This window comes from Nyctereutes procyonoides, unplaced genomic scaffold (assembly GCF_905146905.1).
Source record: "Nyctereutes procyonoides isolate TBG_1078 unplaced genomic scaffold, NYPRO_anot_genome, whole genome shotgun sequence".
Classification (NCBI taxonomy): Eukaryota; Metazoa; Chordata; class Mammalia; order Carnivora; family Canidae; genus Nyctereutes; species Nyctereutes procyonoides.
The window spans coordinates 45,027,322-45,053,369 of NW_026575121.1; the positions used below are offsets into that span (position 1 = coordinate 45,027,322).

The 26,048-nt window shown below is 39.2% G+C and overlaps 1 protein-coding gene across 1 annotated transcript in view; it reads left to right on the plus strand.

Moving 5' to 3' along the window:
- The window catches only part of GPC6 (glypican 6), a 1,081,755-nt gene that overhangs the window by 886,049 nt on the left and 169,658 nt on the right, over nucleotides 1–26,048 (plus strand). The window lies entirely within an intron of this gene.

A 26,048-nucleotide genomic window follows, 5' to 3' on the forward strand; every position in this document is an offset into this window, starting at 1 on the left:
GTGAGGCCCCAAGAGATTAACGATGTGATTGAGGTCACCTAGATGCTTACTGATGACTTTAGGAACAATGAACATTTTTGCCTCTTGCACTCCCAAACTGCACAATATTTGTATTGTGACACCTGGCTTTTGTAACTTCAGTTGCAGAGCCATCAATAAATCAGTTTGTAACAATTTACATTACTTGATGAAGGAGACTATTAGAGTGCCTCTGCCACATTTTTTACATTGTTAGGAAGAAAAACTGTCTAGCACTTTACTGAGCATCTGCTAAGTTCCCAGCACCACAGTTTACATGTACTGGTCTGTTTAATGCATACAGTACCTTTGAGGGATGAGTAAGATTATACTTATTTTTCTAATGTAGAAACTGGAACTCAGAGAGCCTATATGGCTTACTCCCAGTCGAGCATCTGGGAAGGTGACTGAGTACAGGAAGGTGAGTACAAGCTGAGAGATCATTGAGCCAGGCCGTGGCAACCCAGTAGTCATTGTCTCTTTCTCCAAAAGGAACTGGCAAGGTATGTGCCTTGGTGGTATGGTGGCAGGGAAGGTAGTCAGACCCAGAGAAACTTGGCAGGCTTCTGTCCCTGGAACTGGGATGCAGCAGGGGAACTTGGTGTCATGCAAAAGACAAAAGCTCATGACACGAGAATTGGGTTACAAAGTCAGAGGTTGATTTGCAGAAAGACTGGCTTGATGCTTAGTGAATGAGTTAGTCCGAGAGCTGACCTAGGAGCAGAGGTCAGGTGGCCCCACCTGTAGGGCTTTTGCTGTGGTTGTAGGCAGATGCACTTCATTCCTGGGTTTTGCTAGGTGTTGAGCTGAACATGTATGCTTCTATGAAGAGAACATTCTATATTTTCGTTTTAAAAATGTAACAAATTGCACCTTGTTGTGTTTTTGGACTGGGGAAGGGGAGTGAAAATTATCATCAGTATATTAGATATTCCAAAGCCTTTGAATAGGAACTAGGCTTTGTTTGTACCTTACTGATTTACCTGCTGTAATGTTTCCATCCACAAAAACTATTGCCAGAATTTTATCAGGTAAAAATCATAAAACTATAGTAACAGATCTCATGCTTTTCATCTTTATTGTCTTATTCTATGTGTTTAGCTTGCCATTTCTCATTAGACATTTTACAATTTATGTATTAAGATAATTTTATGTTTAAATGTGTATCTTCCTTACCAGTAATAGCTCTTTAAAATACAAAAACTTTATCTGCTAAGCCTTTTTGATTCTTCCAGTATCCAATATCCAGAGAAGTACATTGATCATAGTAGGCACATTGTGAATATTTTATGTTTAAAATATATGGCTAATAAGGAATGGGAGTCACTCATTTGGCATTTCCTTAAGCCAGACATATGCTAGACTCTTACAATAGAGAGACAGGATTGGGACAAGTAGCAATGATTACACAGAGTGATAAGGGCTAGAAAAAAATGGTAAGACCACATGTTCACTGTGCTCAGGCTACTTATCATACATAGATATTCTGTATATGTTAACACATATAATCCTCACCACAGCCCTATGAAGGATAAGTATTTTTATCCCTATTTTATCCATAAGGATGTTGAAGCACAGGGTTAGGGTGTCTGAGTGGCTCATTCTGAGTGGCTCATTCGGTTCAGGGTCCAACTCTTGGTTACAGCTTAGGATGGTCTCAAGGTTGTGAGATCGAGCCCTATGTTGGGGTCCATGCTCAGCGGTGAGTCTGCTTGGGATCCTCTTTCTCTCTCCCCCTTCCTCTCCCCATGTTAATAAATAAATAAATCCTTTTTCTCTAAAGGAAAGCTTGAATGAACACTTACAAGAAACTGAGGCAGGCATGTATTATACAGCAAATCATTTGCACAATTGGAATTCTAATTTAAATTTCTGTTTCCAATCTTGATTGGCTCCACTCATTATACATCAACTTGATCAAAACAGAGATTACAGAGTCAAATTTCTGGTACAGCTAAGAAAAAGAAAGATGAGTAAGAAGGTAGGAGGCCATATAGCTTAATTTTTTTCAGCATAGATAAAGCATATCTGAACTTTATGGGCACCTCAGCTAGAAAGAGACTCCATTAAAATAGTGTTACTTATTTACGCAAGGCTTGTATTCAAAATAAATCACCTTACCATCATCCCTAAATTTGTAAAGATCAATTCAAATCTAAGAATTCATTTAAAAATGATTTATGTGTGCAACAAGTTTTTGTTGAGCATCCACTGTGGAGCATAGGGTACTAGGTATTCTAGGTTCTAGGGCCACAACAGGAACAAACAAACATAGAACACCAGGTGTTCTAGGTTATAGGGTCACAGCAAAATAGGAAAAACCACCCTAACAAAGCTAAAATCCAGTGAGGAAAAAAAGACAAAAAATAAGATAGAAAAACTTTATGAAATATATGTATGTGGGGGTATATATATATGCTATAATACAAGTAAGATATACACATCCTTGCAGCAGTAAAGTATGGTTAATTTATATGTGCCATCCCTTATAATACAGAATAGGAATATTACCCATGGGTTCCTAGACCCAGCCTTAACCAGTGACCAATGTCTATGTCATGTTATGGGGCACATTACCTCTGATGAGCTAAGTCATTGCTAGATCCGCACTGGAAGCAAACTGCCAGATTGTATGAGTGGAAAAGTAGCATTACCAAGTAACAGGGTAAGGAATGAATGCAAGTTAATTCTCCACCCTCCCAGCAGCCACTGCTTTCAGATTCTTGACCTTCTCCATCCTCTGGCCCATTCTCAGAAAAGGATAAATATTACAAGTGATGTTCACTTCATGTCTCAGTGACCAAGAAGGGGGAATGTGCAGGAAGGCATGGTGAGGTACTAATGATGCTGAGCCAGAAAACAGGGCAATCACACAGAAAGTGGCATAAATGAAAGCAACTTTGAACATCCCACCCTTTCCTATTCTGCATCTCTTCCTAGTCATTGTGATGGCTCAGTACAGCTGAGGGCCGCTGGGATCACCTAAAGCTTGACCATGGACATGGCCCCCTTTTCTCATGGCTGGTACCATCTGTATTAGGGACCAGAGGAGTTTTATCAATAATAACAGGCTATCTCAATGGAATCCATTAGCCCAGCATGGCTCAGTTCTCTGATGTGAGTCATCACTTCTTTCGACCAAAATTAAGAAAAACATGAATCAATTTCAGTTACAAATAATCTAGCCATGTGTTATATAAGGTTTCCTTCTTCTGATAAGAAGGGAGAAGAGAACTGTGCTGGATGCTGTGGTGTCCCACCCAGAGCCCTTCATGGGGCCAGTGCACACCTCGTTCCCCCTATCCTCTAGCTACACTGAAGATTGGCTGCTCACAGCTGTCCCCTCTTTCAAAGAAATGCTGATGGGAGCCATTGTGTTTGGGAGGTACTTGCCCATCCCCCATCCCAGAGTTAGGGATGACTGAGGCAGGGTCAAAAGTCTGGCCCACTCTCCTCTTACCAGGGACCAAGTCTGAGCTCCAGAGCTCCCCCTGGAATGAGGCTCAAACTGGTCTCCAGCTGAGACCACAGCCCTGCTGAATGTCTTCCTCTGTCCACTTCTGTGTCCCTCTTCTGCTCCTCAATAAATCATAGATAGCCAAGCCATCTCAGGCTCTGCTCTCCAGCACCCTATCCTTGGACAGGAGCTAACATGCGTCATTTACCTACTTACTGTGTTGTCAGAGCCTCTGCTAAGCACTTCATGTGCTTAGCTCATTTTGTTCTGACTTCTCATCAGAGCCCTTTAATAGAAAAGGTGAAGCTTGGAGGTGCAGATGAGCCTTCCCCAAAGTCACAATCTAGGAGGTGACTCTGAATCCATCCCATCTCCTTTGGATCTCATAATTTCTTCATTCCCTCCTACTGGTTAGGAGAAAAAGCCAGCATTCGCCACTGAATAATAAGTATTTGCAGGAATCCCTTTCTCTGAAGCTGTTATAAGGGTTCCTGATGTTTGTTGCTAAGGCTTCACATTTTGTCACATAGGAGCTCTCTCTAAAGACTTTGTCAAGAGACATTGTCTCTGTTACTTTATTTACGTCAATTGCCCAGGTGGTGGCAGATGTTTTCTTCATTATTCTTTGTTTTCTGCCTCGTAAATCTGCATGTGGGTGGCTTAATTGTGCTGAACAGAGTCTCTTTCTCTCTTCTGTGCAAAATGCGCCCGGGGGTGGACAATGAAGAGGAAGAAAGAGATGTGAAGTTCACACAGGGCAGAGGGACCCATATCCTGTCAACTGAGGCAAGAGGAGTGCATTTCTTAGGGAGACAATATTAACATTATGATGATCTCATGTCTATTTTCTGTTGAAAACCCAGTGGTATCCTCAAGAGCTGCTGAGGCATATTACTTAATGGCTGACACACCAAATGATCCCAGTGTGCATTTTAATTAATGGGGATATTGCCTTCTCTCTCACTCTCCCTTTTTCCTTTCTCCCCTCCTTCCCACCCTCTTACTCTTCCTTCCTTCCATTCTCCTCTGTCTTCTCTTTCTCCCCTCTCGCTTATGTAGCAGGATGCCTTCACTTTATCATCTGCCATAATAAACAGGATAATCAAGCTGGCTGAGTAATTCTTAGGTCTACTTACAGTTCAAAGTCAAGAGGCAATGGTCTAAAGATGATTTAACCTGAAGAACTGGCAATGTGCACAGTGGTTGACCACATTGTCTCTTGTCCCAACTCTATCACATGCATTAAACTGTTCAATGTACATGGTTGCTTTTAATGTCCCTTCTTTCTATCAGTCTCATCCCCTCCAAGAGCCCTTAGCACATCATAAGGGACTGTTTTCTGCAAGAATCCCAATGTCACAAAAAAGACAAAGAAAGGCAAAGAAATTGCTTCAGATCGAAGGAGACTAAGGACATACGCCAACAAAATATAACACTGGATCCTGTGTTGGAGTGGATGCTATCAAGGAGATTACTGAGTCAGTTGACAAAGCTGGATACAAACTATAGGTTAGATAAAAGCATATATTGATGCTAAATCTAAGGTTGATAACTGCACTGATGGGTGTATGAGAAGATATTCTTAGGAAATACACCTGAAGTATTACAGACTCAGAGGCCACAGTGTGTGCTACTTATCCTCAAGTAGCATAAGTTATATACAGTAGCACAGAAGTATTAGTGTGTGTACATTCTCACTCATATGTATTCTCAAATGCTATGATCAAATAGTATAAGCTGTATATATTCATATATATATATTCATATAAGGTATTCGTGTATATATAGTCTCATATAGAAGATAGAACTAATAAAGAGGCAGAATGTTAACAATAAATGAATCTGGATAAAGAGTGTTAAAAGTGTTCTTTGAACTACGTTTGGAACTTTTCTGGGAGTTTGGAATTATTTCCCAAAGAAATGAACAAAGAAACTGCCCTTACGATGCAAGTATGAAGCAGTATGACTGGACTTTAGGCCTGGCACACATGGGGCATCTCATGATGTGCACACATGTATAAAGCTGCATCCACAGGGAGGGACATAAGCATTTTATAAGAAATGAATTGATCCTGGAAAACCTAGATGAGGATTGCTTGTGTTAAGGATAAATATAAATCTCCTTGGTATTTCATGAGAGTCTGTGACAAGCTCCTTGGTATTTTATGGGAGTGTGGGCAACATGGGCCTGCTAAGTGTATCTCAGGGATCGCTGGCCTTTAAATGACTTGAACCAGTGTCTAGTTGCAGGGGGAGGTGTTGGCAACGTGTGGAATGAACTGAAATAGGGCCTGAGGAGGCTCTTCAGAGCATTGGGATGGCAGACCCATACTGCAATGAATCAGGAGAGCGAGTGATGGCCTTGAAATGGCCTCTTTTTCCAATCTGTCATGGTTTGGATGAATCTTAGATTAAAGCAGAGAACAAGAAACACCATAAGCTGGAAAAAAAAAAAAGAGGCAAGGTTGAAAGAAGCAAAGAAATTGAGACTTATCTTTCCATTTATATAAATTCAGTCCTCCCAGCCCCAGACTTTCCTGCCTCCTCTGTTGATGGCTGGGGTGGTGGTGCTCTCCACAGAAAGTTCCTTTTCAGCAATGGAGATGCTGCATCTCATCTCCACAGGGATTGATGAAACAAATAGAATCCCTATGGAAGACATGGAGGAACCAAACTCAGCTAATAATATATATATATATATGTGTATATATATATATACATATATATATATATAAAATGTTCATATGAACTAAATTACCTCATGTACAGAACAGAAGTTTGTGTGCTGGATCAATATGAAAAAAAATCTCCTCATAACTTAATTAGAAGACATCTGTTTAGCACAAAATTAAATTTATCCTCATATTTTGCTCCTACCTTCACCTCTCACAGTCCACAATTTTATATATTTTATAAGAAATAAATTTCTTTACAAGAAAATGTCCATTTGATCATCAAATACTGTGTTTTATGTCACATTTGTTTACTTCAGCAGGCTACGATGGTTTTACACAGAGGGTACTAAAATCCACTGCTAAAATGCAGCCACCTCTGGAAAAAAAATATGCAAACAGATCAGTGGCCCCCACCACCTACTAGTCAATCTTTTGGGGCAAATAACAGAACAATCTATAAAGTATTGAAGAATTTTGAGCAGTTGGAACTTTACTCGCCATGCTGGCTTTTTGCCACATATTAAGGGTAAAGCCTCTGGTCTTACTAACAGTGCCATGGGATCTGTAATAGCCTAGAGTGTGTGGCTCCTCATTTTTATATGTCATCAGAAAGATGAAAAGCCAAGAGCACATCTGGGGTCTGGGTTTAGTACTAGCTCTAGGGAAAGGGTACCACATAGTCAATCACTTCCCACATAAGCCAGATTTCCCCCTAAAGATTAGTCAAAGTGCCAGTAAAATATGGGCCTGTGTTTCACATCCTACGACGAGCTCACAGCAAGCAGGCTAACTGTTTGTGATGTCAAGCTATGTCGAGGTGTTGTGCCTGAATGTCCACATGTACATGAAGAGCCTGCCTTAGCCATTATGGGGCCTGGGCCAAATGACATCATGTGCCTGGGCAACCAAGAGAGAGTGATGGCTGGTGCACAGAGATCAACAATGCACTCTAGTGCTGCCCACTGGTGGGCACCCAGTTTTCATGTCAGTGGTTGAAGTTGAAGGGTAAGTCCTATTTGGGGGTGCAGGTCCATAGTAGAGACATTCAAGAAACTGAAGATTCAGTACAGGACACTGTGTTAGTCACGGTTTCCCAGAGAAACAGAACTAATAGGATACACATAGATGCATATGAAAGGAGATTTATTATAAGCATTGGCTCATGTGGTTATGAAAGCTGAGAAATCTCATGATCTGCCATCTATAAGCCGGAGGACCAGGAAAGATGGTGGTGTAATTCAATCCAAGGCCAATGACCTAAGCAATAGGGGGAATGATAGTGTAACTCCCAATCTGAGGCTAGATTCTAAAGACCTGAAAACCAGCAGCTCTGATGTTCAAGAGCAGGAGAAAGTAGATATCCTAGTTCAGAGAGAGAGAAAATTAGCCCTTCCTCTGCTTTTTTGTTGTATGCAGGCCCCCAGTGGTTTGGATGATGCCCCCCACATGCTGCAGAGGGTGGATCAGATCTTTTTACTCAGTCCACTGAGTCAAATGTTAATCTCTTCCAGAGACACCCTCACAGAAACACCCAGAAATAATATTATCAGCTATCTAGTCATCCCTCAGCTCAGTCAAGTTGACACATAAAATTAATCATTGCAGACACTGTGCTGCACTGAAAAACCTGTATTTATAAACATGTGAAACGTTCATGTATTGAGTGCGGTGACCCAGGGAACTTGTGGAATCCAGAAATAAAACCCTAATTTTGGAAGTCAAGAAAGTTAGGCTCAGAGCTCTATTGGATAATATTCCAATAACTGTAACTGACATTGGATTTCTTCATATATATATATATTTCCACTCACCTATTTTTTTCAACTCCAGAACCATCGTGTGTTCCCTCTTTATTCTTTGCCACACTCAGAAAGGAAACCATAATTTGAAGGATTTCTTAGCAGCTCTACTACTCTTTCCTAATAGTTTGTGTAGTTTCTAATGACCTGAATGCCACACAAGAGGCCTTTGTAATGGAGCTATGTCACCACAGGAGCTGTGCAAAGTGAGTGTTACTTAATCACAGCCACCAAAGACGAAAAATGTAGTATTTCTTAAGGAAGCTGGTGAGGTTGTAATTTTAAAATGCCACTAATGTAATGTGGAGTGGGAGGAGGCTTCCATTTCTGGCCTCTCTTTTATCCGCCAGTTTGAATGCTCTTGGTGAAAATAAAAATTTCTAAATGGCATTCTTGATAACAGAACTCTAAGGCAAAGTGAAACTTCCTGAGCGTGCTGCAGAATGTACAAACCAAACCTGGCAAACATGTAGCATGCCAGGAAGGGTTCACAGCCATGGTGGGGATATACAGAAACTGCCTGTGTGCAAAAGCACCTGTTACCCAATGGCCTAGCCAAGTACTGAGAGGAAAAAAATATCATTTAAAATGCTTATTCGAAATCAGTGAGATAAAAATATGAAAGTCAACATTACCATTTTTGTCATGCCTTTAAATTCAGGCCCTCTATCTGTTCAATAGTTTCAGCTGCTGACTTAAGCTTTTCTCCACAGATGGGCAGAGCCTATCTGCTCCTTATAGTTAGGGTGATCGATTGACTAAATTCGGGATGTGGGCTTTCACATATATTCTGCATTCTTAGTTCATCAGTTATGTTTTGTGCTGGGTTCCAAGGCAGTAGCAGAAACAGTCGCAGTCATTGTGGAGCTTATGATCTAGTGGGAAAAGCAGACATTGAAAATAATATCACGGTGTGAATACTTTGATACATGGGAAGTAGAGAATAAATAGGAGTACAACAGAACAGGGCGCTAACCTCATTTAAGGGTCAGAGAGTGTTACATATAATTGCATATGTAGCTACACAAATTTTAAATGTGTATATATATATGTACATGGATATGGATGTATATATTAGAGTTTAGATTTAGCAAATAAAAAACATAGGATGCACAGTTAAATTTGAATTTCAAATAGACAAGTAAATTCTCAGAATAGGTATGTACCATGCCACAACTGGGACATAATTACACTAAAAGAGTAAGTTTGGGCATTTCTCTGAAATTCCAATTTAACGGTGTCTTCTCTTTTTTTCCTGGCAACTCTTATAAATGTGTGTGTGTGTGTGTGTGTGTGTGTGTGTGTGTGTGTTTACTCTCCCACATACACGAGGGCAAACCTTAGGGAAAGGGACAGAGAAGTAGAAAATATCTAGAAATGGGGCCTATAGATGTGGCCCCTAAAGACTTATTCCTTCCAATTTCTTCTTTCACACTGTTTTTCCATTTTGAACAGGGAGTGCTAAGCGCTGGTGTCCCCATGCCCTAGTCCTCAAAGGTTGAAAACTGCAGTTATCTTCTTTCCTTCCCACGTACTCCTTTCATACTTAGAGCTTGCATAAGCCTTCTCCCTCCAACCAACCCCAGCAAGAGGCTCTCTGGGCACAGAAACTGCCTTGAGATTCCAAGGTCATAATTTTGACTATAGGAATAATTCAGTTCAACCAGTGTATAACAAGCATAGGAGGTGCTTGCAGTTCTGAAACACAGAGAAGCGTGAATTGTGATTTCAACCGAGAAAATTAATTTTTGTGGATCACATGTTATACCTGAACAAATGACTTCCTTTTCACAGGGCCATGCATGTGTGTCCTTATTATTGTTCTTGCTAACTTTGTGAGTTAACTCACAAATCCTCTGCTACCTCATCTGCAAAATGGGGGTGATAAAGTAACCCATAATCTATCATGAGGATTAAGTGAGCTAATTCAATAAAAAAAAATTCACTGCAATACCTAGAAGAGATGGTAAGATCCATGAGATACAGAGGAGGGAAAAGCCAGCCCCTACTGCTCAACTTCCAATGTCTTCTGAATCAACTAACGTCTCAGACGTCATTCTAGATGTTTCTCACATGTTCTGAGAAACATGGGAAAAAGTCCATTTCAGTGTCCTCCCATAAAGAACTGTATTTCGGGAGTGAGTACGTTTCTGCTCTGGAAATGCACAGGGAGCCCAGAACAGCCATCATTAAATGAAGACTCGGCAGAAACAAGTGTGGGTTTTCCTAGGATATGGTACAAAGCCAAAATCCATTTCATGCTCTGAATGTTTGCTCCTTGTGGTGAGAGCATCTCAAGGCTATGAGAACAAATTTCTCTTTGATGCTGACATATTAAAATAGATAACACTCAATATTCTTTGTCGTCAAAAGATAGATGGCCTTTGAGATGCTCTGTCACTGGTGAAATAGATTTTGTCATCAACAGAGATAGAGAGCTGGACCCTACTCCGTACCACAATTAACTTGAATAACCTTTGGGATTTTGTTTGGTTTTGTTTTTGTAATTAAGACTTGGAACACAGGAATATTTTTTATAGGAAAGAGGTTTTTTTAAAAAAAAAAAGTAAAAACTAAATTTTTTTATGTTGGCTGCATAAAATAGGCCATACAATTATGTTTTCAAAGCCAGCTGCATTTTGAAAACCACAAAACCAAGGGCATACTATATAAAGATGTTATATTCTACCTTTGGTTCTTGTCAACTGTCATTAATCTGTAACTTCTGAAGAAGAAACCAAAATTTTTTAGGCACTTCTACTGAACTGTGTCCAAACATAACAATATACGAATTTTCATTTTGAGATACTGGGTGGTTTCAGATGCTCAGCATTGACCTTTACCTTCGAGGCTGTGTCCTGCCTGGTATCCACTTCTCCAAAGACGGCAGTAAACCTGTCAAGCTGGACTGCTCATGGAGTCAGAAGTAACTGAAGCAACAAGCTGAAGATTTTTACCCAAGTGATTAGTGGTCTTGAGCCTGCTCATCAAAAGCACTTGACATTACAAGAGTTGGCATAACCTTATCAGACATTTCCTAACTATGCCCTTATATGGTTCATTTCCTATTTCTACTCATAGCTGCTATACAATTGTATTTTAGTGAAAGGAACTTCGATTTTATATTTGGAACTTTGACCTAAGTTATATGGGAAGTAGGAAATACCAGCTATTGAGAAAGAAACCCCTTATATTTCTTGCCCTATGCTGATTTGCTTGTGGATTTAGTCGGATGTAAGGTGATAGGTCTGATAAATGACAGAATTTCCCCATTGTTGAAAATAATTGTTGCTTTATGCTATTTTATAACCAATGACATGGAAGTTTGGGGGTCTTGATGCTTTGATACCACTTCCTGTGCATCTCAAAAGTGTGAATTAACAGGAAGGAAGGAAACTGGAAATGCTGTTGCTACAGCTATAGGGAAGATAGAATGGGCTGAAGGATAAGGGAGGTTTGGGGCTAGTTCCGTGAAATGCTGTCACCTCTGATACCCTCTACAGCGTTAGGAAAACTTCTGCACTGCTGACAACTTCCACCCATCCAGACTTCAGTCAAAACCTTTCTCTTATCTCGACTTACAGTCCATCCCTCCTGAGTGTCATCGGGTTCTCAGGTCTAAAGAGGGGAACTTGGTAACCATATCACAGAATACCACAGACTTGGCGGGAGGAGTGCTTAACCCACAGAAATTTAGTTTCTTAAAGTTCTAGAAGCTGGAAGTCCAAGATCAGGGTCCTGGTCGGATTGGTTTCTGGTGAGAGCTCCCTTTCTGGCTTGCAGATGGCACCTTCTTACTGTGTCCTCATATGACCTTTCTTCTGTGCACTCCTCTTCTTATAGAGCCACCAGCCCTATCGGATGGGCCCCGCCCGTGTAACCGCATTTGACTTGTTACCTCCTGAAAAACTTTATTTCCAAATACAGTTACTTTAGGGGTTAGGGCTTCAACATGTGAATGGAGGGTGGAGACACAATTCAGTCTATTGAGTGAGAATAAAACAGAGGATCTGTGTTTTGGCGAATTGCTTTTGCGCTTCTAGTCTATAAATGTTGTTTGGTTGCCCAGGATAAATATACATTTAGCATCAAAGCACTGAGTGGAATATTTTACCAGAAGATATAAAATTTTAGCAATATGAAAGAAAGCCCTATGCCCTTGACAGCAAATATCTGTAGCTAATGTTGAACATTGTCAATGCTGACTTGTTTTGAGAATGTTAGTTTTTATGCAGATGTCTTTGTAGGGGGAAAAAATTGTTTTGAGTTTAATTGCACCCTATAAAACACTAATCATTGTTCTACACCATGAGATCTGGCACTGATCAAATTCTATTTATGCCACGAGATCTGGCACTCATCAAATTCTATTTACCAAAATATAATAGCAAATATATATTTGCCATATAAAATACAAAGCTCTAGACTGGGGCTAATGTGAACATCCTAATTCAGGCAATCAGTTGAGAAGAAGGTGAAAGCCTAATTCAGCCTTCCTGAGATTTAGTTTCACTTTCCATAAAGAAGTAACAGACAAGATGATCTTTTGGGGTCCTTTTGAGAAGAACATTCTCTTACCGTGGTAACTAAAGTGGAAAGATGAGTTAATAAAATTAGAGAACAAAGTTAGTTAAGCATCTGACTTTGACACAGGTCATGCATGATCTCAGGGTCCTGGGATCAAGTCCTGCATCGGGTTCTGCAATCACATGGGGTCTGCTTGTCCCTCTCCCTCTGCTCTCTTTCTCTCCCTCCCTCTCTCTCTCTAACAAATAAATAAAATCTTTAAAAAAATAGAGAACAGATATGGCTTGGAACAAAGTAGCCAAAATAAGATAAAAGTCAAATGTTATTGGTGGGATCTTTTGATTACATGATTATAGAGAAGCCTCCTGCAAGAAACCACACAAGCTAGATTTTGGAAAGTGTTTTATGTGCAACAAAATCTCAGGCTATACCCACTTGGTGACCATGTCCAGTCTTTTCCCATCTCTAATTGCAATGCATCTGTAATTGAAAGATGCCTTTAGGGACGTGTACTGTTGACCAGACTTCTGCCTGAACACTATCACCCTAACACACATTTCATAAGAGATTTCACTGCTCTGACAAGTTACACATCTTCAGTGTAAGACCGCGGTGATATTGTGACTGTTTGTTCAACCCCCTGCTGGAGCTGGGATTCACACGCAGAAGCTGTATTTTTTGAGTGAATTCAGATTAAATCTTTGTTTTCATTCCATCCTATGGCACAGCTGCCTTAAAATTCACCACCACAGGCAGATGAAGGACTTCCTCCAGATAATGACCCACAGGAAATTTCTTTCATGAATCAGAAAAAGCAATAGATCCAATCCACTGTGGAGAGTTTGGGACAGTGACATGCAAGGCTGGCATTATAATCTCATTTGCCACATGCTTGTTGAGCAGCGTTTGTGCTTGAAGCTACATTAGGCATCTGGGAAGGAGTACCATGGTATCAGATTCATGCACTGTCCCCAAGGGGCTTCACCAGGCCTAATATCCCAGCTAAAACCTGCCTTATCTCCCCTTCACAACAGGGAGAGAGGCAGGGAGAGTCAAACATACAATAATTATATTGCTAAAGCATCTAGTCCTTCTATTAGTTAATGTGCTAAGTTAATTTGGACTCGCCTCCTTCGCATCAAGTTTGAAATGTCTTAAGTCATCATTTTTCAATTGATGCATGGTGGAATTGCATGGTGGAATGAAAAGAGGTAGATTGGAATTCATATCCTGCTGGTTTCACCTCCCAAGCTTTAACCACACAATTCTTATGAGCTTGAGTTTCCTCATCTATACATTCGGAGGAATAACACCCACTTTGCAGAGCGACACTGAAATTTCCTGTAGTTAAGATGGTGTTAATGAATCCAGCTGGGTGACTCAGCCATGATTTCCTTATCTGTAAAATGAGCTTGGTAAAAATAGTCCTTCCTTCACAGGGCTATTGGAGGATTAAGTGGGTAGTGGATATACACACAAAGCACTCTGGACACCCGTTGGCACCTGACAAGCCCTCAACTAGCGCTACTTCTCACTAGTCGATGGAATGCGCCTCTTCTAGTAGATGCTCAATGAATTTGTCCTTCCATTTTCTTTTTCCTTCTTCAGATTGCCTTTTGAGCACACTGGAAGGTGGTTTCTGTTGTGTTAGGAATATTCTACAAGTTCCAGAGTCTTCCTCTGAATAGACTTTAGGAAAATCTCTTTGGGAGCTCCAAAATCAAGGAGAGCCAAAGAGTTGGAAGAGAATTTCTAAAATAATGTTTTAAATACAGAAACTCACAAGGCTGAGTGTCCTCATGTGCTAATCTGTAAACCGAGGGAATTGAAATGAATTGCCTCCGGAACCCCTTCTCATTGCAATAACACAAGAGGCGACCAACTGACTACAAATATGTGCTGAAGGCCATTAACTCAGCTAGTGAAAGTATAGCACTAGGACCAAAGTTAAGATCATGATATAAGCTCTCACTCCATACAAGTGGTTTGTATTTGTAAATTGTGAGTCCCACATGGAACAGGTGAGGACATGTAACAATTAATTATTTTCAAATTCGTCAGCAACTCAGAGCCTGTGCTCTACTGACAACGGGCTGGTAGCTTCATTTTCAACATATGCTAGACAGTGAAACTGAGTATTATAGAGCAGACTGTCCTGGGAAGGGATACTTGGAATGATGTTCTTTATATTCAGCTCCACTAGAGGAAATCTCTTTTTAGTGGTGTCTCCATGCAAGTAAAGATCTGATGGTACAGCATTGAAATGTTAGGATAACGTGGCAGGAACAGAAAGAGCCTGCAAGTAGGGGCTGGAAGAAATAAACTCAATGGATAGATTGAGTTGACAGATGTGTTACCAACTTAAGGAATTCTTGTTTGGATAGGTTTGGGGATTATTTGTACTGACTAGAGTTGAAGAATAACTGCATTAAAAGGGTTTCTGAGGTATTTAGTGTGTTTATGACAAATGCCAAAGTCACTTCTACAGCTACATTTGGTTTGAACTGCATGTCACAGGGGTGTCGGAGGGAAGTAGCATCCCCCTGAAGTGACCAGGCCCCAGTAAACCCCGGTGCCTCACTGATGGCAGGAAAGGCGGCACTGGAAATCACTATGGGTGACTTGAGAAGCCACAACACTTGACAATGACTGATTCTACGACAGGACTGAACAAAGTGATTAACATCAAATAAATGTAGGTGCTCCCTGGAAAACCGCAACATGATCACGGACTGTCAGAGGTTGCATAAAGTTAGCATACCAAACTGTGCCCCCTCACAGTTGACTTCCTCAGGCAGGCTGTTCTGGCTCTGAGTTGAGCTATCAGGTGTGATCTGATCCCCAGGCTTCTCCCGGGAACCAAGATATCAAGGAGTCAGGGGGTCTGACAGTGATGCATGATGTGAGAGGAGGCTGAGACTTATTATGATGCAGACGACAGGAATGAATCACCTCCTGAATATGCTGACATGGGCGCCATGGGAGGAGGCGAGCTCTGGCTCTGCCGAGAGTCAGGAGAGGAGAAATAAGAAGTCCACTCTGCCTGGAACTCTTTGTGGCCAAGCCCAACCAGGCTGGCTTCACATGGAAAATAACTTCATAGTAGAGGCCTCTGCAGTTATGCAGAAAATGAGACCCAACTAACAATATCTGAGCACCTTTGGGGAAGCCAGTTTATTGCCTTGCTGTCTCACTTTTCAGCTCCCATCCAGTGCAAACTATGCTAAAGGTGCCAAGCATATTTCCTGATCACCTACAAACCTGCATCAACAAAATCATCATTAAGATGTCATTGCCACAAACACTAAATAGGACAAAAACTTGATAATACAATGAAACAGTTCATTGTTTCTCTACTCCTCTGACTCCTATGGTGCCATGCAGCTCTGGTTTTCTTCAGATGAATTAAGGTCCTCAGTGAGATCATAAATTCCTTCAGAACGGGGGCCATTGTAAGTTAAAATTGTTTGTAAATTTGCAGCAGTTTCTAGCACATGGTCCTTGACTTCTTTTGGCATATCAAGCGCTAAAGGAAATAATGTTGATGTATTCACTTCTCAAATAAACAGATGCAAGAAAAAGCACTGGTTGTTTAGCCAAGGAAATGTTGGAGATGGGAAAAGCAAACTTGATTAAATGGGAGGCTGGATAAGGTGATGGAGGTGGCCAGAAGATCCTCCGAAGGATGGATGGTGTTTCAGAAGGTGAAATTAGCAAAGCCCAGGAGTAGATGAGAGGAGGAAGCCAAAGAGGGCAAAGTCAAAGCTACAAACAAAGGTCTCTAAGAACGTGGGTCCTTTCTCTAGGGCGACAGAAAATCAAAATAGAACTCCATGATAGGTAGAAAATCATCCTATTTTCGGCACTTCATGGCTGATAGCATTAGAGAAAAATCGCCAGATTCCTTGATCAGACGGTGTCAGGTCATTCTTTGTGAGTCCTTGTAATTACAAATGGCCCCAAAGCAGTAGATTAACTAGGCTTTTACATCTATAAATATAAGTTTTGTTAGTAAGGCCTACATTCATAGTACTGGAATTCTTTTTTTTTTTTTAAGAGATCCAGGTTATAGTAGATCTTAGTTAGTCTGTAAAATAAAAGAAAATAACAATGAAAATTCAGAAGGGAACCATGTACACACCATTATTGTGAACAGAATCACTGAAAGAATGCATTTATATTGTTTCTGGAAAGCAATGAGAAGCTTCATACAATTACATTATCTCAAATTATGACTTCCTGTTGTTTTCCAGAGTTGGTAAAAAATAAATGATGTGTCATATTTAATCTCCTTTGTCCTTAGATTCACCATAATAAATATTAAGGTAGTGCATTTATTACAGTGCTTTTCACTTGAAAGACAATACCCATTAATTTTAAACCTTGTGTTGACGTTCCCTCCAACACAGTATTCAAATATTGCTGTTTCAGTTCTAAATTATTTTTACACAGGCTGGATCAGGACTGGGGATGCAGCACTACAATTACTTTCATCTCAAAACTCAAGTTTTTCTTTACTTCTGGAAAATTCTCAACTATCAACTTCTCAGAAATTCTTCTCTGCCGTCTTTTCCATTTTTTCCTTCTGGGAGTCCTGTCAGATGCATGTTGGAACCTCTCCCCTACTCTGTGGTCCATATCTCATGATCACTGTTTTACACTTCATATCACTTCATTTTATAGAGTTTTTCTGTCACTCTTCTGTTTGGAATTAGAGAAGGGTACGTATGAAAAGTATGAATTCACCACACCATAGTCACCAAAGTTCAAGCAAAATTACCATGTCTATTACCTGCATCATGCAACTCAACATATGACTTTAAAGTCCATCCAAGAAGTTTACATACACTAAGTAAAGGTGCTTACTAAGTGTAGATATGAGTACTTACTAAGTTCACACTTTTACTACCCTTTTTTTCCCCTTTTCTAGAAAGATATGTGTTTAAGTAACCCAAATATAAAAAGAAGACAAGGAAACAAAAATCCAAAACTTCAGGAAATCCTTCCATATACAAAATTCCAGCTTTCTGTAATACATAAATACTTTAAGCTGATAAACAAAAAGGGCAGCTATTCAGTTTAAACCAAAAACAAATGTGGATAAAAGTGTACCTAATCCTCCAGAGAATCAGGGCAGCCCCTAAAAATTATGTGCATTCCACACAATGCAAAATAAATATATCCTTTAAATTTTAGAGCTTTAAGGTGTGACTGCTTTAGTATGCCAAATAAAGCTTACAAAGTGCAACAACAAAATACATAAATCAATAAGCCATTTCTCTGTATACCACATACTTAAATAATCCATTTTGAAGTGGGAGTATATCACTGGTAATAAAAATAAAGACTTTTTCTTCAATCACTGTTCTAATTAAGTTCAGGTTTACCTTCTTTTAGGGCTCTTTGAAACATCACTAGCACATATAATAGTTACAGAAACAATACATCCCATAGAATTGAATTTACAAAAGCCTTGGGTTTGAAGTTTATTTTCCAAATGAATATGAAATCCAGATATTTTATTCAAAGGTATTAGTTACCTTTGCTGCTTGAAACACATGAGCAAGTTGAGAAAGAAAGGTTTTATAAATTCTGTCACTACAATAAATTATGTTCAAGTTCTCTCTCCTCCCCTTTTGGAATATAAACTCTATTTGATCTTGTAGGACCCACTTTGCATTGTGCAGCTTTATATTCCCTTCCCAGACCACATATTCAACAAATACTTCTTTAATGAGCGTCTCTCACTCAGCAAATTCTTCTCTCAATTTGTTAGGCCAACATGACCTAATAAACTAGGAATCCAAAAAGTTCATAAATCAAAAATTCAATAGTAAGACCTTGACATGTTTTAAATACGATTTCTTCATCCCTGGGTCAGTTATAAGAATCTTTTCCATGAAATGAATGAAGTAGTTAGTGATCATAGACACTATGAAAAGAAGGTTAGTATGACATGAAAACATTCCATCACGTGCCGAATGTGTCTATTCTCTACCTGCATATATGCCCCCTGGGTCCTTAGCTACATTTGGTTTTCTCTTTCAAGCTTCTGCTTAGTCTCAGACTTCACCTGCATAGTTTCTTGGTCCCTGCTAATCAGATTCCAGCCAACAGGAGTACTGAGAAAACAAGGGACTCCAGGTTGTACTTCAGATCCCTTGGCATGTGTTTTCCTATTTGTGAACATCTGGCTCATCCTATTAGAGCAAATCTCAAATGGTCATGATGAGGCATTGCCTTATTTTTACATCCAGTATTGATGTCAGTCAACTTAGAACTTGTCTATTTATTTGCTGTATATCTTGTATAAGAGAACAAGAACAAAAAGACGGAACCATCTATTTGTTATATAAGCTTTCCTATACCATGCAAGTAGGTGAGAAGTCACAGAGATTTTCAGGCCTGCTTTCCTTCTGTCCTCACTGAAACACAACTAGAGCAGCTTGGGAAAGACTCTATTCTGCCTTCCAAGGCAGAGATGCATCTGCCCAATCTATTCCATGAAGGGTTCATGATTGTTCCTTTAACAGCACCTGCTAAAGCTCATCTTAAATTTGCCACTTGGCAATCTGTGCTTTGTGACTTCTTTTTCCTTCCTGAGACCAGGGAGAATGAGGCCATTTCTCTGCCATTAAAACCCATTTTAAATATGAAGGATAAATGCTTTCAGGATCCATAATGACAGGAGCTGTGTGAAAACATAACCAAATTGAGGCATCTGGAATGCTGGTTTTCAACCTGGGCAAAATCAGCCCCTGGGGACTTTTGCAATGCCTGCAGACATTATTGACTGTCACATTTGTGTGTTGAGAGAGTCTAGAGATATTACTGAACCCCCAAAGTAGAATGCTGAATAATATGGCCCAAAGTTTCTTTTTTAAAAAATAGATTCTATTTATTCATGAGAGACACATAAAGAGGAGCAGAGACACAGGCAGAGGGAAAAGCAGGCTCTCTGCGGGGAGCCTGATGTGGGATTTGGTCCCAGGACCCCAAGATCATGACCTGATCCAAAGGCAGATGCTCAACCACTGAGCTACCCAGGTGCCTGTGGTCCAAAATTTCAATAAGGAAGTCTAAGCAGACATCTCCAGCAGTGTGTGTTTAGTTTTCTCATAAGATTAGTGTATTAATCATGTTTTTAAAATTTTCTGTATTTTATGATTCTTTGACATCTCAAGGCTTTGCTGCTTCTGGAGAGAGACTGCCCTTCCCCAGGCTATAACTCCTAAACATAGTAAGCAACTTGCCTGTGAACAAGTGTTTTATATGCTGACAAACCAATCTAGGTCCCACACCCCCAACCATCTCTTTTATCAAATGCCCACACATCAAGCCAATACTCCTCTTGCCCTAAATCATCCTAGGGCCAGGTACCAAACAGCTAGAGACACCCCTCTAACCCAGAGCCCACTGAAATAATCCAAGCTAATTAATCCTAAACTTGCTCAGCATATCTACTGTTCCTCGCCCATCGCTTCCTACAAAAAAACCACACTATAGGCTTCTGACCCTGTTTTCCCACCACCCCTTCTGCCTCCTGAAAGACACTCGCACTCCCGCATATGGATCTACATGCTATGCCTCCTAGCGTTTCTAGGGGTCTGTGAGTATGAACTCCTTCCTCCATGACAATTGTTGTTGTGCCTTTGTGTCTCTGTACCTGATTAAAACAAATCCTGAGTGTATTTTAAAACAATTAGTAACTGTGGAGATTAAAATTAAAGCAAATTTAACACACATATTTTAAATCCTCCGACTAGCCCTATGAGGTAACATTATTTCTGAGAGGAGCTCTAACAGAAGGTTTTATCAAGTGTGACTTTAGATAAGTCACTCTGTCTTTTAAAACTTCAGTTTCCTCATCTATGAAATGGGGTGTAATAAGCACCCACTTCATAGGGTTGTTGGATAAATAAATCAGATAAAGCATAGATGGCGCTTAGTATATCAGTAAGCTCCAGTAAAGGTTAGCTCTTATCACAGTTAACAGAGAGAGAAATGATGGGCTGCCAAAATTAGTCAGGGAAAGCTTTCAAAAGGAGATGCTATCTGACCTGCATTTTACAAAATGAATAGAAAAGGTGGAAAAGAAGAAGTCAATATAGCAAGGAAAGCATGCACAAAGTATCAAATGGTGATTGTACACAGACCAAAGTATAGGGTTTTTTTCCCTTATCCTTCTGTTTTTTTTTTTCCCAGTAAAACACTACTTTTGGCTGTTTAATATTTTATTTAGACATTCTAATTGCTATATAACAATATATCACTTACACATATCATTTATATTCAATATACATATTAATAAGATTGTATGTAATATATATGTGTAATATTTCATTTCCCCTTTCTTGATGATACAACACATCTGAAATATCTCAAGGCAAATAAACTTCTTTTGGATCCCTGATCTCTGTAGGCAGTGTTTTTCTGAATTTCATTTGTTCTCATCTTCCTTCCCAAGAAGGAAGAAAAAGCAATAATATGACTCATGTTAGTTTATTCCCTTCAAGTGCTTCTTGCCCTGGTCTCATGGCTACCTCGAGTATATGGTTTGGTTGTTAGAATGAGCATTGTTCAGGCAAGGTCTATAACAGTTCCCTGGAGCTATTGTGGAAGAGTTCGTGTAATAAATACATAATTATGAACTTGTTAAAAGAGACATTATTTACTCATTTGTCCAACATGGCTCCTTTCAGTCTACCTTGTAAGTAAATCTATATTTAGTCAGTGTCATATTGATCTGCAACCAGAGTACACTTTAATGCTCCTACAGAAACACACCATTAAAAAAAATAACTTGAGAAAAATCCACTGCAAGTCTCATCTCATTTTAAAAACTGAAAGAAAAATAGTGTCTGTTTTCCGTTGTTATGACTTTATTTAAAACAATACCAAAAAAAGTGAATGCTAAAATCCAGTTCTGAGAATATCATTGCAGAGAATCTCAGCCTTTCCAAATATCATAAATTTTATGAAATTTGGTGTTAAGAAAACGAATGACAAAAGACTGCATGATTGTCAGAGCTGCATGATCTGTAAATGGGTTTTCATTGCACTATTTTGTTTTTTCTGTATGCTGAACATGTTTTGTTTTGTTCTTCTTTAAAGATTTTATTTATTTGAGAGGGAGAGTGCAAGAGCAGGGATGGGGGCCAGAGGGAAAGAGAGAAGCAGGCTCCCCACTGAGCAGAGAGCCCAAGGCAGAGCTCAATCCCAGGACCCTGAGATCATGGCCCAAGTTGAAAGCAGATGCTTAACCCCCTGAGCCAGGAAGGCACCCCTAAAATGTGTTATAATAAAAGGTTTCCCATATTTAATAACTGTTCCTCAGCACTACCTATAATTTAGGTAAATATTACTTAAGTTAGATAATTTAAGGTAAAGCATGTGTAATATCTGCATAAAATTACAACAGGATAAAGTGTAGAAGTCAAGTGAACTCGAATTTGTTTAAAACACAGAATTGAATACCCTGAGAGTAGGATATTTTTAATGATCACAAGTAATCCAAAGCTAAGTTTTCATCTTTACTTAAAGTTGTATGTTTACATGTGGAATCCTGCAGAAGAATTACTTTGGAACTTACAGGAAACAAAAATATTATGAATAAACTCTTATTTATTTGCTATTTAAAGTCTAAATTCCTTAACACAAGTGGAAAAGCTCCGGCTACAAATGGGCAGGGCATGAAACAAATCCTGTATTACAGCTTTAAGGTGCCTTATCTTTTTGTACTGTTTTATTCATTGAGTCAGAAATTTCTCAGTGAATAAGTGAGTTTACAGGTGTGAATCAGAAGCCTCTGCAGTTTTCTGTCATTGTTTTCCTACAAAGGAACCACTTTTGATCTGTGTGTGAATGTTGTACTGAAGTAGACAAGACCAATGGTGACATCAGGTGTGACTAAAAATGCCACTGATAACCACCTTTCCTTTCTGTACTGTGCACGTATTAAAGTCCTTTGGCTCATGGCTTTAGTTGTTTTTTTGGTTGGTTGGTTGGCTGGTTGGTTTTTTCTTTGCATAACCTGGAAAAATTAGGTAACCTTGCTGCCTCTGTGCCTGAAATGATACTTTCAGTTGCCTAAAGTAACAAGTGAATCTTTAGTAAGACTTTATTTATATAGCAAGATATAGATTCTGGACATTTATTAGATAAAATAATCAAGACTAAGAAAATGAAAATTGTGTATTACGAGCTTTTCAACATTCAGTCTATCAGAAATATTATGCCAGTATAAGATCTTAAAGATGGAACTAGAGGATATTATGCTAAGTGAAGTACATCAATCAGAGAAAGACCATTATCATGTGATCCCACTCATGTGGAATTTAAGAAACAAAACAGAGGATCATAGGGGAAAAGAGGAAAAAATAAAATGATGAAATCAGGGAGAGGAATCACAAGAGACTTTTAATCATAGGAAACAAACTGAGGGTCACTGGAGGGGAGGAGGGTAAGATAATGGGGCAACGGGATGATGCACATGAAGGTGGGCCCATGATGTAATGAGCACTGGATGTTATAATAGACTGATGAATCACTGACTTCTACTTCTGAAACCAATAATACATTATATGTTAATGAATTGGTTTTAAATAACTTTTAAAAAAATTAACTTAAAGAAAAATGCATTCACTTTTTATCTCCTTGCCACAGAAGCGAGTTATTTCCGACAATCATAAGTAATCAAAAATGTAGTTTATTTGTATATGTGGCATGGGAGGAGGATAACAGGAGTCATTTAGGGAGAATAAATTAGAATAAGTGTCAGTGTGCTAATAATAGCACCCATTTAGGCGCTACCCTGAGCATCAATTATCCTTCAAAGCAATTGATATTATCACCAATTTACAGACAGGGAAACTAAACGCACATAACTTTAAATGACTTGTCCAAAGTTAAAGAGTTAGTAACTTGTAGAGCCAATATTCTTCTTAAGGCTTTGGCCTGAAGACCACAAGCTTAGCATCCGTCATTTTCATGGCCCTATTATATACAAACAGGGTTCCTGAAAAAGCCAATGCAATTTCCAGGGAGCAATTTACAACGAGGAGAAGAGACTAGCACAATATGACACAGTTCTGTGCAGCATTGGGTGCTGTGAGAGATTTATCAATATACTTTTTATGTTTTATACTTAGCAGATGTGTGCATACTCTTGGTTAAATGGGGCTAATTAACCATGCTTTGAAGTGACCGTTAAATTCTGCCCCAACCACATCTCTCATTGCCTACAGAATCAATGAGGACCTTAGCACCTTTTTATATCCGATCCTATAGCCTGATAAAATGGGTTCTCCCTGACAACTAGCCATAGTGGGAAACCTGTTTTTGTAGTTTAAAAAAAAAAAAATGGCGTTCAATATCATAGGCCTGTTAGTCCCACACTGAGATAGCTCAGCAATCAACCTTTTTTTTTTTTAACATCTCAATCCTTATTTCAAGCAAGTCGTGATTTCTTTTCTTTCATCAATATGTATGAGGAACTCGGCCTGTTTGGTGGAAGTAGTCTCTGACAGCTAAAGCAATCAACTCCAAGTCAACAGTACTGAAGTCTCTCTTTGTTGAGCTGCTCACTGATAGGTGAACCTGGCAAAGTCACTTCATGTTTTGAAGCTCATTTGTTCCCAGGGTAAGATCTGTAATACTTGCCACATACTAAGATTATCACTGCTGTTAATTATGTGAAGTAATTGCATTTCCCGATTGTTTTAGGCACTAGCTGAAGGATGCAGAATTATTGAGTCTATGTAGCACAGGGAATTATTAGGTGTTTAAAACTGTTGAAAGGCAGAAGAAAAAATAATATAGTTCTCTTGGCACTTCACTCTTTAAAATGTATCTGCCACTTGTCACCCATAGTATCTTACCTTGTGCAATGGTATCACTCATATCCCTCAACATGAATTGTTTAGAAGCCCTTTAAGTAATCATGAGAAGCAAACATATTTTGAAGAAACATGTACCACATGCTTGAAATGCATCATCTCATCATCTCAGTGAATCCTCACACACCTTATTGCACAAGCACTGGCACTTCTCTATTGGAGAGGCATGGAAACCAAAGCACAGAAATGGGAACTATTAATCAGAATTAATACTTTTAAGTACTGGAACCAGAATTTAAGCCTGTGCTCTTACCTTGATCTTTCTCCTTTCAACTTGGAAGAATTTTTCCTGTATCTAGAAAGGTACAGAGTAGCTAAGTTCATTAAAAATAACTATCATCATCATCATTATTATCATCTGTGACCATTTCAAACTGGGCAGTATAAGCAATAGCTCATAAACATTTAAAGAAAATGCTTAAAATAGCTCTATGCAAGTGTGTATCAGTTAGTTTGTGCTGCCTAACAAAATACCCCAAACTACATGGCTTACTATAAAATTAATCATATATTTATTCAAGATTTTTAAAGCCTGATATTGGGAGTAGGGACATTTGAGTGGTTCTTCTGGTCTCTACTGGGCTCATTCATGCTTCCATGGTGAACTCTTAGGTTAGCTCAAGACTAAATGGTCTAGGATGGCCTCCACCAAGGTGACTTATCTTGGTTCCTTGTGATCTGTTATCTTCCAGCAGTGTAGCCCAGCCATGTTCACTTGGTGGTGGAGGCTACATTGAGCAGCACCAAGAAGCCTCCTGGGGCCTACATCTGGAGCTAGATGACATCACCGCATTCTAGTAGCTAAAGCAAGGTACAGGACATTGGGCATGAAGTAGTAAAGAAATATGCTTTTCTTCTTGTTGGGAGAAACTGCAAATCACTTTGCAAGGAATGTAACACAAAGAGGGAAGAATTGTGGCCATTCATGGCAGAATAAATACACATAGTCAACTTTACCTGCTGCACATTTTTAAAGAGCGATATGGAAATATACATTCTTCTGAAAATCTATTTTGTTCCATTTACAAAGGGGTGAGGATGCCGTGTTAAGTATTCTTTTATTGCATAAGTGTCATGATCAGGAAAGCCGAAGATATTGGCAGCCTCTCAGGATTTGAGTTTTGGACTGAAGTTATCAAAGTGTGATTACAGTAATCCTAAAATAATAGTTATTTCATATTTGATTTACATTTCTCTATAAGGTTACCTCAGGCATTATAATTGTCAAATCAAACTTAATAGAATTTCAGTTGTTCTATTCTAAATAGCTTGTGCATATTTGGAGAATTCCCCTGTACACTTGTACTGACTCTCTCACCAAGGGATGCTCGTGCTTTCATGAGTTTGTTCTAATTGTGCCATTCACCGTATTAACATTAATTAGCAGACTCATCTTTCAACTTCACCCCCTTGGGACAGATTCAGTCAGGGTTGGGTAGGTAGGGAATTTAATTAATCTATCAGCAAATTGAATTTTTTATTAGGTACTTTGGTTTTATCTCTTTTTTTTTTGGTATTATATATTACAAAACTTATATTGAACTGGAGTTACCTAAAGATTTATTAGGAAGACAAAGAGTCCAACGATTTCTCCCCAAAGAACTACGGATAATAAAAGATACCATCAATGGTCTTTCTGGGTAATTTTCAAGTAGGTTTTTTTGGGTGTGTGTGT